At 40.2% G+C, this 15,435-nt stretch overlaps 1 protein-coding gene across 4 annotated transcripts in view; it reads left to right on the top strand.

Annotated features, from left to right (window-relative positions):
* The window catches only part of GAREM1 (GRB2 associated regulator of MAPK1 subtype 1), a 137,549-nt gene that overhangs the window by 714 nt on the left and 121,400 nt on the right, over positions 1-15,435 (top strand). The gene's annotated exons all lie outside the window — the stretch shown is intronic.

Below are 15,435 nucleotides of genomic sequence, written 5' to 3'. Positions count from 1 at the left end.
CTTTCTTAGCAAGTTGCCACAAAGCTGTCTCTTCTCCTCTTGAAGGCTGGCCAAATTCCAGCGCCGCGCTGCGAGTCCTTCTGGGGAGAAGAGCCCATTGGGGAAAAGGGACACGTGACCAAAATATGAATGGGGCATAAAGAAGGCGAATGCCAAGGCTTTGATGTTAAGGAGTAAAAGCAGCGGGTGTGTAGGTTGCCGGGAAGCTAGTGCAAGTCTGTCGGCGCGCAGAACGGGGAGGAGGGGGAGAGCAAAGTGAGCGGCTCTGGAATGATACTTGCCTCGCTGGTTGTCTAGATTTAAATACACGGTTGTTACATGCGTTAATTAAGACCCTTTTATTTACACATATGCATCCAGTCAAGAGGCTTCACGTAACTCATCATGGCTGTGACCCCAAGCAATTCAATTGGAAGCTTAAGTCTCATTAAAGTATGCTGGGCTGATTTGCAATCTGTGTAAGACTGGCATATTGCAACTGGTGGACACAATCCATTAAGTGTGGTTAAGAAGCTGATTGAAACAAATGGATTTGGATCGTGGTACGAAGCACAAAAATCAACACAAAAATCACAGCTCATCAGTAGATTCATTAAGATGGCTATCGCTCTCAGTTTCTCATCCTACAAAGGACAACATTAACAGGGGTGGTATTGAGGAGGGACAAAATTAAGATTGTAAAGTTTTTCCCTTTAAAGGTTGGGCCATAAAGTGTAAAATTGTTTTTATTGAGGGGTACAGAAATCCTCCTTTTAAAAAACGGTTGATAGACAAAGTATTCTGGCAGGCTGTGTTTAACTTTGAAGGGTTTTGTGTGATGTACTTACTTCCCTCCACCCCCTTTATTATGAAGATATGTTTATTTGACAAACACATTATAGTAATTATAAGCATTGCAATTACTTCTTCATTCATCTGTGCTTCCTCAGTTAGCCAAAAGCTTTTATTTTTGTAGTTTCGGATTACTGCACCCAGCATAGCCATTTTCTTGTGTACCCATCTTCTGTGCCAACTGTTGAATTGAATTTATTTGTAATTGAACCTTTGGAAAACTACATTTTTTAACCTATTGCACAAATTGAACTTTCAAGTCATGAAAGCATATTGAAATGGCAAGAGATTGAATTGCTAATCATTTTCTGTCTTGAAGAAGTTTATTGTATCTGCCTTGTTTACATATGCAATACAGGAGAGCAACTGCTATTATGCAATATTTATGTCTCTTTAAATATTAAATAGATAATGTTTCCAACCCTGCATCACCTATTCACCCAGATTTATCAAGGTATTCCCAACTGATTCAACTACAAATTCATTAAACCAAAGACAACACATTTCATATGGGCATTCTGGCTTGATTCCCCCCCCCCCCCGTTACAGTTGATCTTTCTTTGTGAATGACTGCATATCATCAGACGATTTCTATGAATTAAAGCTAAGTTGTATAATGCGTTGCTAAAGGAGGGCATGGAAGGGTTGTTGACTCTTGCATTTCTATTATTATGGGACTATCTAATGGACCTTCACCCACTTTTCCTCTCCTCTCACACGTAGCAGTGCAAAAATAGTTGCTGATGTGCCTTTCAGCCTCTTGCAGAGGATGAACTACTGTGTGAGCGGTGAGCAGCAACAGTTGAGATTTGGATAACTGGGCTGGGAAGATTCTCCACAATGACTCTTGACCTGTTGCACTGCTCTCCATAATCTTCTGCCATGTTTTTTTCTTGTAATACAATTCCTTCTTGGTATTCAGTCCTTGAGTTTCTTAGCACTTTTGGATTGCATTTTTTCCTGACTGTAATGCAACTCTTGTGCAATTCTCTTGTGAATGCTCTTTGGAACCCATTTAGTCTGTTGGCATTCACACATCTTCTCTGACTATTCAGTTTGTGTCTAAAGCTTTCTTCAGGTGTTCAGAAACTGGAAAGAGCAAGATGTGAGGGGGCAGGCTTACAGGAAAAAGTGTGCTAATTCCATCCCCTCTGCAAGTAGGAGTGGAAAGATCTGTCAATTTTGGTTCTTTCAGTTTCTCACTTTTCTTATGTCATATTCAGTTCTCTACATTTCTGCAGCAATTTAAAAAAAAAATCCTCAGGAAAATTTTCCATCATTTTAGTGTGAATTTCTCCAAAGAAACAGTTGTGTAGGCAGTTTTGACAAAGGTACACATTTTTACAATTTTCTCATCACATCATGCCTTTTTGCAATTTATTTTCACTCGTATTCATTTTTATGCACACTTTCCCCTAATGTATGCATTTTTATACAGTAGGGCCTCGCTTTATGGTGCTCTGCTTTTCGGCGCTCCGCTAATGCGGCGGTTTTCAATTATATCCATGTTCACTACATTTGGTGCTTGTTCCGCTTTTTTGGCGTTTTTGCGGAATGACGCACAGAGCTTGGAAAAGTTACTTTTTTAAACTACAGTTGGGCTGATGGGAGTTGTAGCTCAAAAAAGCAATGTTTCCAAGCTCTGATGACGCTCACAGCAGCTGAGTCTGAGAAGGGCGTCGGGTGCCATTTTATTGTCGGTGATTCAGTCTGATTCAGCATTTGTGCACTCTGCGTCTCTCTGTATTCTGGCAATTTTCAAAACTTTCAAAGGTTAAGGTTATTATATTATACAATGCTATTTATATATACTGTATATAAATATATATATGAAATATATAATAATTTATAATTATAATTTAGTTATAATATATAAATATAATATATATTATATACAGTACTGTATAATAATATATATAAATATATATATGTTATATATATAAATATATATGTTATATATAAAAAATATATATAATATTTTTGTGTTAATTACAATGGCATCTCAGTGTAGTACTAGTGATTAAAAAAAGGAGTCATAAGCCTCTTACTTTAAGTGCCAAGTTAGAAATGATTAAACTAAGTGAGCAAGGCATGTCTATGGCTGAGATAGGCCATAAGTTAGGTTTGGCTCGCCAAACAGTTAGTACAATTGTGAATGCTAAGGAGAAAGTGTTGAAGGAAATTAAAAGTGCTACACCAGTGAACACTAAAGTTATAGAAAACGTGATAGCCTTATCGCTGACATGGAAAAACTTTTAGTGGTGTGGATTGAAGATCAAACAGGTCACAACGTGCCTTTAAGCCGAGCTTAAGTTAAAGAAAAAACATTGAAAGGTGTTTGGAAGAAGCTAATTCCCACACTTATGGACAGTTGTGAAGGCTTTGAGAATCAGTGGAGGAAGTCACTACAAATGTTGTAGAAATGGCAAGGGAATTAGAATTGGAAGTTGAGCCTCAGGATGTGGCAGAATTGCTTGTATCTCATGACGAGACCCTAACAGATGAAGATCTTATTGAAGAGCAAAGAAGGATGCTTCGTGAAGAGTCCCATCCTGATGATAGTCTTGCTGTGCCTAGAGAAATGACAACCAAGGAATTGGAAGAAGCTATCAACTGTATAGAAACGGGGATGGCAGCTTTTGAGAGGATTGATCCAAATTTCGAAAGAAGTTCTAAAGTGAATGTGATCCTTCTAAACGGTATTGCATGCTATAAAGAAATTCTAAGGGAAAGGCAATTCATGAGGCAAAGTTAATTGCTTTCCTGCTTTAAGAAAGTACCATCGCAACCTACGACAGCAACAGCTAGCCTTGAACAATCTTCAGTGTCAATGTCAACATCAACAGCAAGAGCTTCATCCAAGTCTCCACCATCAAAATGAATAAGATTCGTTGATGAGTCAGATGATGGAGACTTGGATGACTTGGAGTCAGATGATGAAAATGTGGCAGCTCCATGGGCAAAATGTGCCAGCTCCAGGGACAATGGAGAAGGCTCGCCATGCAACGGAGAGTCAGCCGGCCCTGCAGCCCTAAAGGCTGAAAGGGCGGATGACGCCAAGCACCTGAATAATGCCTGCATCAGCCCCAACCTACTCCTCAGCGCCATGGAGACCTGGCAAAGATATAAGCGCTGCAGCCAACACTCAAAGATTTTAAGGTAAGCAATGGGTGTGCACTGAGTGAGCGGGGGAGTGAGAGGATGGCGAGTGAGTGGAGGGAGAGGGCGGGTGAGGGGGAGGATGAGCTAGGGAGCCAGCAGAGGGTGAGCGGGTGGGCAGCTCCCTCCCTGCAATCTGCGGCCCTACTGTAAATATTGTTTAGTTGACGAACTGCATCCCAAAATTGTAATAAATGCAATTTTTGAAGGATGGCTGTGTTTTGGTTCTCATATTGTTTTGGAAAGTGCGAACTTGATAAATTCTGCTTGAAATGTGGACTGAATAGAAATTCTCACCCATCCCTATCTGCAACATGGAGGGTGACTGAAGCAGGGAGCTAGCTTCTATTCATGTAGGTTCCCAACACAGTGTAGAACCCTGGTTTTTCAGGGATCTACGTTGCTTGGAAGTCTCCATGAGCACAGGGGGCTTCCTTGATTCAGTCAGTCACCCTCCAACTTGTGGAGGGCAATGGGGGAGGTAGTATGCTCATCCCCACAGCCCCCCTCTCACATGTTGCTTTTCCAAGTTTCTAAATGCCCGAAGAGGGGGTAAACGTCCAATTGTTTCCTAATCACAAAACATGCTCAAAATATTAGCTTTCACATTGCCCTTCTTACTGCAGGCTGTTGACAAGGTTATTAAATAGTATGGACCCATTTGACCAAATGGCAAAAATAAGATACATAATGGACTGACTTTAAAAAAGTCAAGTTGTATTCCTTAGCAGCTATTGCGTCTAAGGATTTACAGAGCAATCCAACTCTGGAAGCTAGCGTAAAGTTCCATCACGTCCAATTCACGAGCCTCTGGGCTGGCTGAATGCCGTCTCAGCCAGGAGCTGCACACAGAGACCAGAAAGTAAAAGCCTGCTGTCCCAAAAACCCCTACCAGGGAGTAAGCCCTCTCCATTGACTTCTATGGTGTTTATTTTCTTAGACCGGCCTTGTCCCCTGTGTAACTTTTGCCTGAATTGGGACCTGCAGCAGTGCTCCAAATCATCCTCTCCCCTGGAACACGCCTTTTTCTGGGCTTATGCTGGTGATGGGCTGAGCCAAGCTGGCATGGCTGAGCCAAGACTCAGTTAGCTCAGCTAGAGACCGCCGCATCCAACTCCCCTCAACCTGGGGTAAATGCAAGTTGGATTGCACTCTTAGATTTTTTTTAAAAAAAAACTTTCACCTTGATAGAAATGTATGATCCAGATTTCCCCTTTCTGAGCCTGGATGATTTCTAGATGAATCTTGATATATCCAGTAATACTGGTTTTCTGGAAAGTTTTGAATAATTTTTTCTGTTGCCCTAAATTGACTGGGATTTAGCATGTTTGACATATTTTGTAAACAAAACCTTTCAAAAAAGGTTAGATACTATGTATTTTTAAAATACTAGATTAATTTTACTTGCTGTATTAATATCCAGATGTCAGAAGTAGCTAAAACTGAAATACTTGATTAGGGACCAAAATATTTGATCATGGAAAAAATCAGTGAAGCACACTGAAATATTTACACAAAATGCATACAAGAAGTGACAACTCATTAGTATACATTTCCCATGTATTATTTAAATTTTAAGAAAAAAATGTAGGCACTGCAAACTTAGGGTGGTATCCAAGTCTTACTCGGAGTGGACTCAGTGAAGTTAGTCATACCCGTAGTCATGACTGGTTTAGGTCAGTTGGTTTTGATGGGTTAGTTCTATTAGTCAGATAATCAGCTTTAATTCACCATGCCTAAAGAATTGTGCATGATAGATATATATACTCCATAGGGATAGTCACCTGAAAAAAGGTAATTACAACTTTGTAACTGTCAGGTTTCACTGGCTTGTATTCATACATTATGTTAATAATTAAATTCATGGAATAATGCTTATTTAAAAATATATACACACAAACATATATTATTTATTAGATTTATATCCTGCCCTTCCTTCCAGTAGGAGCCCAGGGGTGTGTGTGTGTGTTTCAAAATATAGTAGTTGGCTTTTTCTGCCCCTTATTACTGGGTATGCTTCAGTGTTTGATCTGAACGTCTTTAAATTTTGTTAAACGGACAGTTGCTTCTAAATATATAGGAAAAACTATTCAGAGTTTGCATATTAAATAAAGCACAAATGCTTCTGATGGAAAATACACTGGCTCTCCTGTGCCAGTGTTGTATGAACTACCTGCCAGTATGTACTTATGTAGTACACTTTTTGCTTTAATATCTTGCATGAGGAAGAGTGCTGGAGAACTTGAATGATTGTTCATTATTTTGTGACATTTTTGTCTGATAAAGGTATTACCCTGTTGTAGATTTCAGACTTTTTTTTAATGGACCAGCTTGAGTGTTTATGCTTTACTACTGGTACTGCTACTGGCTATTAAGGATAATAATAATAATTAATCATCCTTGACATTTACAAAGATCTTCCTAAATGTTCAAAATTATTTGCATACATTATTTTTAAAATCTTTACAATGTTCTTGTAAGGTGTACCAGGATGACCCTAAATTTGCACAAAAACAATACCTTATTCTATGAGTTCACGATTTAGGGGAGATTTGAACCGGGACTCTGAGCCTATGGCTCATTTTCTTAGCCAGTATACTGTGCCAGCTATGTTTTAATCCAATCATCTGTGTGGGTTGAGGCTGATGGGAGCTGTGGTCCAAAACATCTGGAAGGCACCAGGTTGGCGAAGGCTGCTCTAGATCACTTGGCCTATTCATCGTTTCTGTTCTGTGGACTGTTGCTCATGCAGAAAAGTTCTCGATTGCTCCTAATGTGTGTTCTCAACTTTGCTTTATTTCAGGGTTCTCTTTGTGTTTTGCTGAAGACATTACCTTCAATATCAGTGCTGTAAAAAAGAATTCACACACTACAACAAGATTTTTATAGGTTGTAGAATAAAGTTAATGGATAGGTTTTACTGTTGGCATCTTTCTTTTTGTCCTGACCTATTAATAAGAATGTGCATTCATGTGTGTGTTCTTCCCCACTCCAAGTCAGTAATTATCCTTGAATTTCTAAGTTATGAGGGGAGAAGACATCTACCCAAATACAGCCTCAGTTGGAATATCACTATAAGGAAAACTATGGCATGCAGAACATAAGCTGTATTTCATATTCTTGATACAGAAGTAATCTTTCTTGTGCAGAAAGATTATTTCCAATGCAATGCCTTCGTTTTTATTAACCAATAGTACAATTCTTTTTACGTGTGGACATTTCTACTAGGAGTTTACTGCATATATTCTGTCTGGGTGACTTTGGAAATTCAGAAAGTACACAATTAAAATGCATGAGGGTATTTGAAAAGCATGTGAAAGTCATTCCTGCAAGGGAATGTTGTGGAAATGAACAGTAAACAAGGAAATTACAGCAAGTTCATTGGAAAGAATAGCAAGCTTACAAAATAGTGACAGAGGAGATGAAGGGAAAAATGTCTCTGTGAACCAGTTAAAAAATTATTCACTGTGTAGAGTTAGTGTATAGTACACTTGCTGCAAAGCAGTGGTTAATCACAGCTGCCCTGTCTGTACACGCTGCAAAGGAGAAAGGAGAGTGTGTGTATATAAATGTATATACAATATATGCACAGAAGATGCATGCATAGTTGCTGCATGCATATTTTAACTTTAACAGTGGTTTGCATTGTATATGAAAGCACTATAAAGGAAATGTTGCCTTGTTTAGCAATACCCTCAATCTGTTTGTAGTAAGGAACTTTTTATTACAATGCTACTTACTTTCCCTGGTTATACTGTTTTGTCAAAAGAAAGCAGTTCAGTGGGAAAACAGATAAGTGTGCTGATGTCTTGCATAAGAGCTAGGGAAACATGCTAATATTGTTGGCTTCTTGAAAAGCTATGATGGATGACTGTAGAAAGTAGTGCAGTATGAGGTGCAGTATTTTTCTGACAAGGATGGTGCCAGATATATTTTGCAAACAAAGTGCCCCCCAACATCTTGGATACCAGAGCATTTTTTCTTTTTTTGCTGAACAAGCATATATGTGACTGGGGTCCATGAAGATGTCCTTGCCACATTAGGTAATTCCTATGGCACTTAAATTTGGAGTGAGGTTTTCATTCCCTCAGTAAGATATTTTCCATTCATTTGAGGTACCCTACAAATGAAATAATGCAACACATGCCACACATTGTGTCAATACAAAATGTTATAAAAAGCTGAACTCTCTTCTAAGAGCTAAGATTGAATTGGTTTGTTTACTTGATTGAGTTTCTACTCTTGCTACTTATAATGGCTTGAATTAGCTGACAAACTATTTCCTCTTGTCTCAATGCAATTCTTTAGAGATTTAATTAATGCTGTAGGTCATCTTCTAATGCAGTAGACCCATATTTGCTCTCTGCCTTGTGCTGTGATATCTAAAGCTTCTTTTGTTTTAAACAGCTAATTCATTTTCATTTGATTAATATGAAATGGTTTCCCTCTTTCCTATAACATGGCAGTATTGATTGGTTGATTTAGATTTATTTAAAATATTTCTATCCCACCCTTCTACCCTATAATAGGGCACTGAAGGTGGCTAAGCTAAGGCTAAGTACTAAGCCTTGTAGTTTCTCTGCTACTTGAAGCGGTTCTTGTAATTTCTTTCCAATGTCTTTGAATACTGAGTTAATCTTTGAATACTGAGTTAACCACCAACATTGGTATGCTCAAAATTGCTGTAGTAACTTTAGGGTAGTTTTGCTTTGGTGCCAATAAAACACCACTTTATTGTTAACTGCCTTGGGCTTTATTTTTTAATGCAGGGTAGAATACAAAGGTTTTTAAATTATTGTTGTTTCCTTGCAACTACTGATCTTCACAGCTGCTGCGATCTAGCCACCATATTTTTAAGCTCATTGTCTTTGACTATGCATATGTACATGCTATTACTATAATGACAGTTGGGATAAAGAAGTTAGTGGCTGCTGGGTACCACAGAGGGGTGGATATAGAGATTAGGCAAACTAGTGGGGGGAATTGATGGTCTGATCTGGACAGCAGGATGAGTAGCTGGGCTATAATGCTGTCATGGAAGAAGGCACATCGCAATTTAAATATACAGAATTTTGTGTGTTGGGTACATGCTGTGTATGCTGTCCGCTATAAGCACATAAGATGAAACATACTATTCAGTCTGTTGACCATTTGGAATATTGTTGACCCTCCTTCCCAAGCTTCTCAAGCATTTTATTATTTATTTTATTTATTTATTAGATTTATAACCCGCCCTTCCTTTCAGTAGGAGTTCAGGTGTAGTTTGCTGTATTTCTCTGACATACAGTGCTGTGTCTGATTTTCTGTGTTGTTGCATATTTTTGGCACTGAATGTTGTCAGATCTTGAACCAAAACCTAATATTAGAGAAAAAGGAACCTGTGTGAACAAACAACACAAAATTTTGATACTTACTTCATTTATTTATTAAAGAAAATTAACCAACACCAATGCCCCCATGTGAAAAAGTAATTGCCCCATTAGACTCAAAACCTGGTTACACCACCTTTAGCAGCAATGACTGCAACCAAACGCTTCCTGTAGTTCCTGATCAGTCTCTCACAGTGCTGTGGTGGAATTTCAGCCCACTCTTCCATGCAGAACTGCTTTCATTCAGTGACGTGTGGGTTTTTGAGCATGAACTGCTCCTTGCAGGTCCTGCCACAACATCTCGGTGGGGTTTAGGTCTGGACTTAAGGCCATTCCAAGACTTTAAATTTCTTGTTCCTTAACCATTCTGACGTAGACTTGCTTGTGTGTTTCGGATCATTGTCTTGCTGCATGACCCAGCTGCGCTTCAGCTGATGGACAGATGGCCTGACATTCGTCTGTAGAATTCTCTGATACAGAGCCGAATTCATGGTTCCTTCAATGATGGCAAGTTGTCCAGGTCCTGATGCAGCAAAGCATCCCCAAACCATGACTCTGCCACCAACATGCTTGACTTTTGGTATGAGGTTCTTCATGTGGAATGCAGTGTTTGGTTTTCACTAGACATAAAGGGCCCCATGTCACCCAAAAAGTTCCATCTTTGGCTCATCTGTCCATAGAACATTGTTCTGGAACTCTTGAGGATCATCCAGGTGCTTTTTGGCAAACTCTAGACAAGCATTCATGTTCTTCGTGAGCAGTGGTTTCTGCCTTGCTACTCTGCCATGAATCGCATGTTTGCACAGTGTCTTTCTGATGGTGGAGTCATAACCACTGACCTTGGCTGAGTCGAGAGAGGCCTGCAGATCCCTGGATGTTGTTCTGGGGTCATTCATGATTTCCTGGCTGATTTTACGCCTTGCTCTTGGAGAGATTTTGGCAGGACAACCACTCCTGGGAAGATTCACTATTGTCCTAAACCTTCTCCATTTGGTCAATATGGCTCTGACTGTGGTTCAGTGGAGCCCTGGAGCCTTAGAAATGGCTTTGTAACCCTTTTCAGACTGATATACATCAACTGTTTTCCGGAGGTGTTCAAGAATTTCTTTTGATCATGGCACGATGTGGCTTTGGAACCTGTGTGCTGGCAACTTCAATCTGATGGCAAGAGCCAAAGTTAGTCAGATTTATTTTGGGCAGGGCTGGCCCAAAGTGTGCCTGAATGTTTACCAAGGTATTCACGCTTCTGGCCCTAATAATCCCTTTCATTGGGTTGAGTTCATCGGGGGGCAATTACTTTTTCACACAGGGGCATTGGGTGTTGCCTAACTTTCTTTAATAAATAAATGAAATAAGGATCACAATTTTGTGTTTGTTCATTCAGCTTCTCTATTAGGTTTTGGTTCAAGATCTGACAACATTCAGTATCAAAAATATGCAACAACTCAGAAAATGAGACGGAGCAAATACTTTTTCACGGCACTGTACATTGTATGCTGTTTTTGTGTATCAGTAGTAAGCTGAGTCTCTAATGCCAGCAATTGCTTGTGGGTTTGCGAAAGTGGGAAACTTTATTTGAGGCTTAAATGTGAATTGTCTGTTAGGTTAGATAGTTGTTCTTGTTCTACTGTATGATTTTTAATTAGTTTTAGCCCTACTATAAGCTGCCCTGAGAACCTGATTTTAAGATAGCCCCCAAATAAAATAGATTTAATTACATCTAAGCATCATTGTAACTGGCACCATTCTGGCCTGACTCACAAATAAATAGTTTAGGTTGGCTTTGATAGTTCCGTTTGAGTTCTTGTGCAGTTCGTTTTCCAGGATAAAAAGATCCTTCGAGGAAAGTGCTTTTCTGTTATTGGCAACGTAAGTGTGTATTGTTCAAGGCTCCTCAGAGAGAGAGAGAGAGAGAGAGAACTATGTTACACTTCAGAAGTGGAAAGACTATTACAAGAGGATGTTGTAAGGCAGGCAGTTATGACTTTTGACCTCTGCTTAAACTGCTCTTTTTAATATCTTGAAAGGGAGAAGATTGCTGTTTAGAGAGAGGCCAGTTCTTACTGTGCTGTAAAGTCCCATTTCTTCTGCATATAAGATGCTTGGGCCATGTTCTAAATGAGTTATTGAACTTGTTATTAAGGGGACAATATACTCAGGGTCAAACTACATGTGGCATTGAATACATGTGATGTCATGAGTCTTAAGAATAGCTATAAATAGCAGCCATTGATAAGGACTGTGCGGTGGAGTCTACAACATACTATGTTGGGTTCTGTGTAAGCCAATATGCTGTATAGTTTTAACTACATTCTTTAGTAATGGATAAACTAGTGGGAATTATTATGAAAGTCTGCCATATGCAATATGAAAGTGGCATGATTGTGAATTCCAGTCCTTCTCCTATTCCTTCTTTACTTTTATCAAGGCATGTGAAGTATTTCTACAGTGAACAGTTAATGATCAAGCCGTCATTAGTGTTTAACTGGTCTAACACAAAGAGCAATGTGCTAGTGCATGATGCTCACAAGTCCGTGCTTTGCTCCCCCCCTGCTCTGGGCTAGGAGCAACAAACTACAAGCCTTAACTTGTCATTAGGTGCAAACCTGGGCTCATGGTGAAACAAACCATGAACCCAGGCTTGCTGCTAATGACAAATGAAAGCTTGTAGTTTGTAGCTCCTGGCATAGAGCAGGGGAGTAGTGAAATTGAGATGTGTGAGTAGCATGCACTAGCATGGTGCTCATTCATACCAACTATAACTTAATATCATGTACAGTACAAACTGGGCCAATACTAATCTTTGCATTAGCCCTCAGATTTAAGAGATTCATAATTACCTCTGTTACGTTGGACAGTGATTCTATCATGAAAATAAGAACAGGAGAAAAAATGTAGATATTCTGCCACTACCACTATCTGACTCTTCTTTCAAGAGCCAGAAATAATTTGGTGGAAATGCTTTTGATTTACTTTAACTCTGTTGCTTCTCTGTTGCATCTGAAAATGACAATGGGCTTTGTGCCTTTTTGGAATGAATTCCAAATAATGTAGCAGTAGCTACAATTTGAGTGTCAAATTTTAACATTTTGGCTAACTATTTCATGATCCTGTGCTTCTCAGCGCAGATGACAGCCAGATCATAAGCCTATTTATTTAACAAAATGTATATACTGCTTAATTGTAAATAAAAACCCTCAGCGTTTTTTTTACTAGGGAGAATCTCCTACTGATCTCAGTGGGATTAACTTTGCAATGACATGTTCAGACCAGGGTTGTCGGTCTTTTTAAAGTGCGTAGGCACACCACTTTCCAATGACCAGTAAATAGAGCTATATAGCCATTATCCCTATTAAATTGTCCTCAGTGTTTTCTAAAATACTGTGCTTAAGTTAATATGTGGAGTTCACTGTTGATTTTATGCACTTTAATGTTGTCAAAAGGATACCTGACTTTCTTTCTCCTACTAGTTTCCTAAACACTTAAAGCTGAAGTTCCTACTTCTGGATTTCATATACAGTGCTGTAATACCTCAGTTAACAAATCGTCCAAGGAAAGAAGAACCCTTTAACAAAGTCTTTTTTGGGTGCAGGGACATGGGGGGATGCATACTCTGCATAGTCGGAATGTGGCTCCTTGTGTACTGGATTGCGGCTGCTGCAGGCAGCTTTCCCACGCATGGTTAGAATGGTGCTCCTTGCTAAGTGACGCAGGTGCCACTGCAGTAAACATTGCTTCAGGTGCCCTGGAAGCACTGTTTACTGCAGATGCATCTGCTGAAGTGCAGGGAGGATGGCAGAGTGAGAGACCAATCGCAGGGTGGTGGTGGTGGTGGTGGCTGCCCCTTCCCTGCCTGTTCGAGTGTATGAAGCCTTCAAGTGGTCTGTGTGCAAGGCTTACCTGACATGATGGTTTCATTTCAGACATGCACATTGTTAGTTTTGAATAAAAGGTTTGCTGAAATATGTTGAACTGCTCTTCTTTTTTGTGGTGTTAGGAATCTGGCCCTATTCTTTCCATGTTATTCCTACCTCTGGTACCAAAGTTTCTGTGAAAGAAGTAATGTCCAGGAATGCACGTACTTCATTATTTGAGGTATTACTGTACAGTTCAGTTGGAAATGGATGTGGGAACTGACCAGAAAAAACTGGTCTGTTCTATGTGCCCTGCCACCTGTGCTGCCGTGGGCAAGCTGCATAGTCCCAAGGAGCCCAGTTGACCCCCTGCTGGCAGTTGTGGACAAGGAAGGGGCTGGCTTGTACATCTGTGGCAAGCTGAGCAGGCCCTAGCCAGCTGGGGAGGACTAGCCTCAGAGGGAGGCAATGGTAAACCCCCTCTGAATACTGCTTACCATGAAGATGCTATTCATAGGGTAGCCATAAGTCGGGATCGACTTGAAGGCAGTCAATTTCCATTTCTTGTGTCTTCAACAGCAGGTTGACTTGCAGAAATCAGCAGATAAAACTTTTCACAGCACGGAGTTAAACATTATCACCTAAACATCAAGCTGCTGCTAAAGGCAAACTTCTGTTAAAGGCACAGCTGCAGTAGCTTGTTGAAAAGTTGGCAGCCCTGATTGATAAAGAGAACCCTTCTTTTTTACAGTAGTGGATTATGCCAGTGTTTCTCCTGCATATACTCAGAGGGTCAACAATGTTTCACTGGCTTTGGTAGGTAAGCCCGAAATGGGTTGCTTGATTCTGCTTCTCCTGTTACTGGTTTTGCCAGCATGTGCTTGAGAGACTCTGGGCATACCAGCTGAGCAACAGCCGTGTATCTCCCCTTCCTGCTCTGGGTGGTGGAAATGTGGATTTTGTTGATTGGGAAGCACCACAGCAAATAACCCTCTATCCTTTCTTGTTTCAGAGTAGGAAATGATGAGGTTCTTCCTGATTTGGCCCAGTGCTGCCATGGTGCTCTGGGCACCTGAGCAACAGCAGCCAAACAACCCCTAGAATTCCTCCCACCTTAGATCAGGGGAGGTGGTGGGGAATACCACACAGCTGGCAGGATTGTCCCTACCTGGTTCTGATGTTGCAAGTTTTGGTGGAAGGTTGGTGCTCATCACGCTTTTCAGATACTAACCATGGTGAGCTAAAAGGTGGACGCTTACATATATCTAATACTACAGTGCATTAGGATGCAAACCATTTGGTTTCCATATATAGTAAATGTTTGTATGTCAGAGCAAATGGTGGGCATATGTGAGAGCTGTCTCCACACTCTAAATTACGCAAAATCCCATTCATTCTTTTAAATACTCTGTTGTGTGGATTCTCCACCCCCAGTTAGAACTATCTAGAATTTTCACAAAAGCCCACTTGCTAATACTCTTAATACAGCACTTGGTCTTTGTAACATTAATGCAGTGAGAAACAAGCGATCTTGCCTCTGCAGTAGTACTATAGCAGCCTTTCTATAATATGCCCAGGCAACACATCAGGTTAATAGCATCCCCTAATGGAAATAATTGTCAATGAGCTCTAAAACCATTTCCCAGCACATATACTCTATTTAGGAAAAGCCTGAATGAATAAGTGGCAGAAGTGGACTATAGTGAGCCAATGGGGACATCCTTATAGAGTAGGCAGGTCTAAGGCTCAATTAAAATTCTCAGGAGGATGTGTCTGCAGATAGTACTAATCTTTGATGCAAGTTTTTTGTTCGCCTGGGTGGGGCATCACTTTCACAGGGGAGACACAGATGCACATGCAATAATTTGATTTCTCCAACTTTTAACCTTTTTCGAAGCCAGTAGGAAAAATATTTAGGGTTTGGGCTGATCATAATAAGAGCCCTGCTGAATCAGATCAAAGGCCCAGCAGTAAGTCCAGTATTCTGTTTCCCACAGTGACTGACTATAGATGTCAAGGGAAATCAAATTAGCAGGAAATGAGGAACATAGGAAGCTACCTTATACTGAGTCAGGCCATTGGTTGTCTTGCCTGTTATTGTTTACACTGACTGGCAGCAGTTGTCCAGGGTTTCAGACACAGGGTATTCCCAGCCCTTCCTGGAGGAGCCAGTGATTGAATCTGGGAGTTTCTGCACTCAAAACAGATGTGCTGCTCTGAGC

Source organism: Rhineura floridana, chromosome 1 (assembly GCF_030035675.1).
Source record: "Rhineura floridana isolate rRhiFlo1 chromosome 1, rRhiFlo1.hap2, whole genome shotgun sequence".
NCBI classification, from domain to species: domain Eukaryota; kingdom Metazoa; phylum Chordata; class Lepidosauria; order Squamata; family Rhineuridae; genus Rhineura; species Rhineura floridana.
Note: the sequence above shows the minus strand (reverse complement) of the source record. Positions and strands in the feature narration are given on the sequence as shown.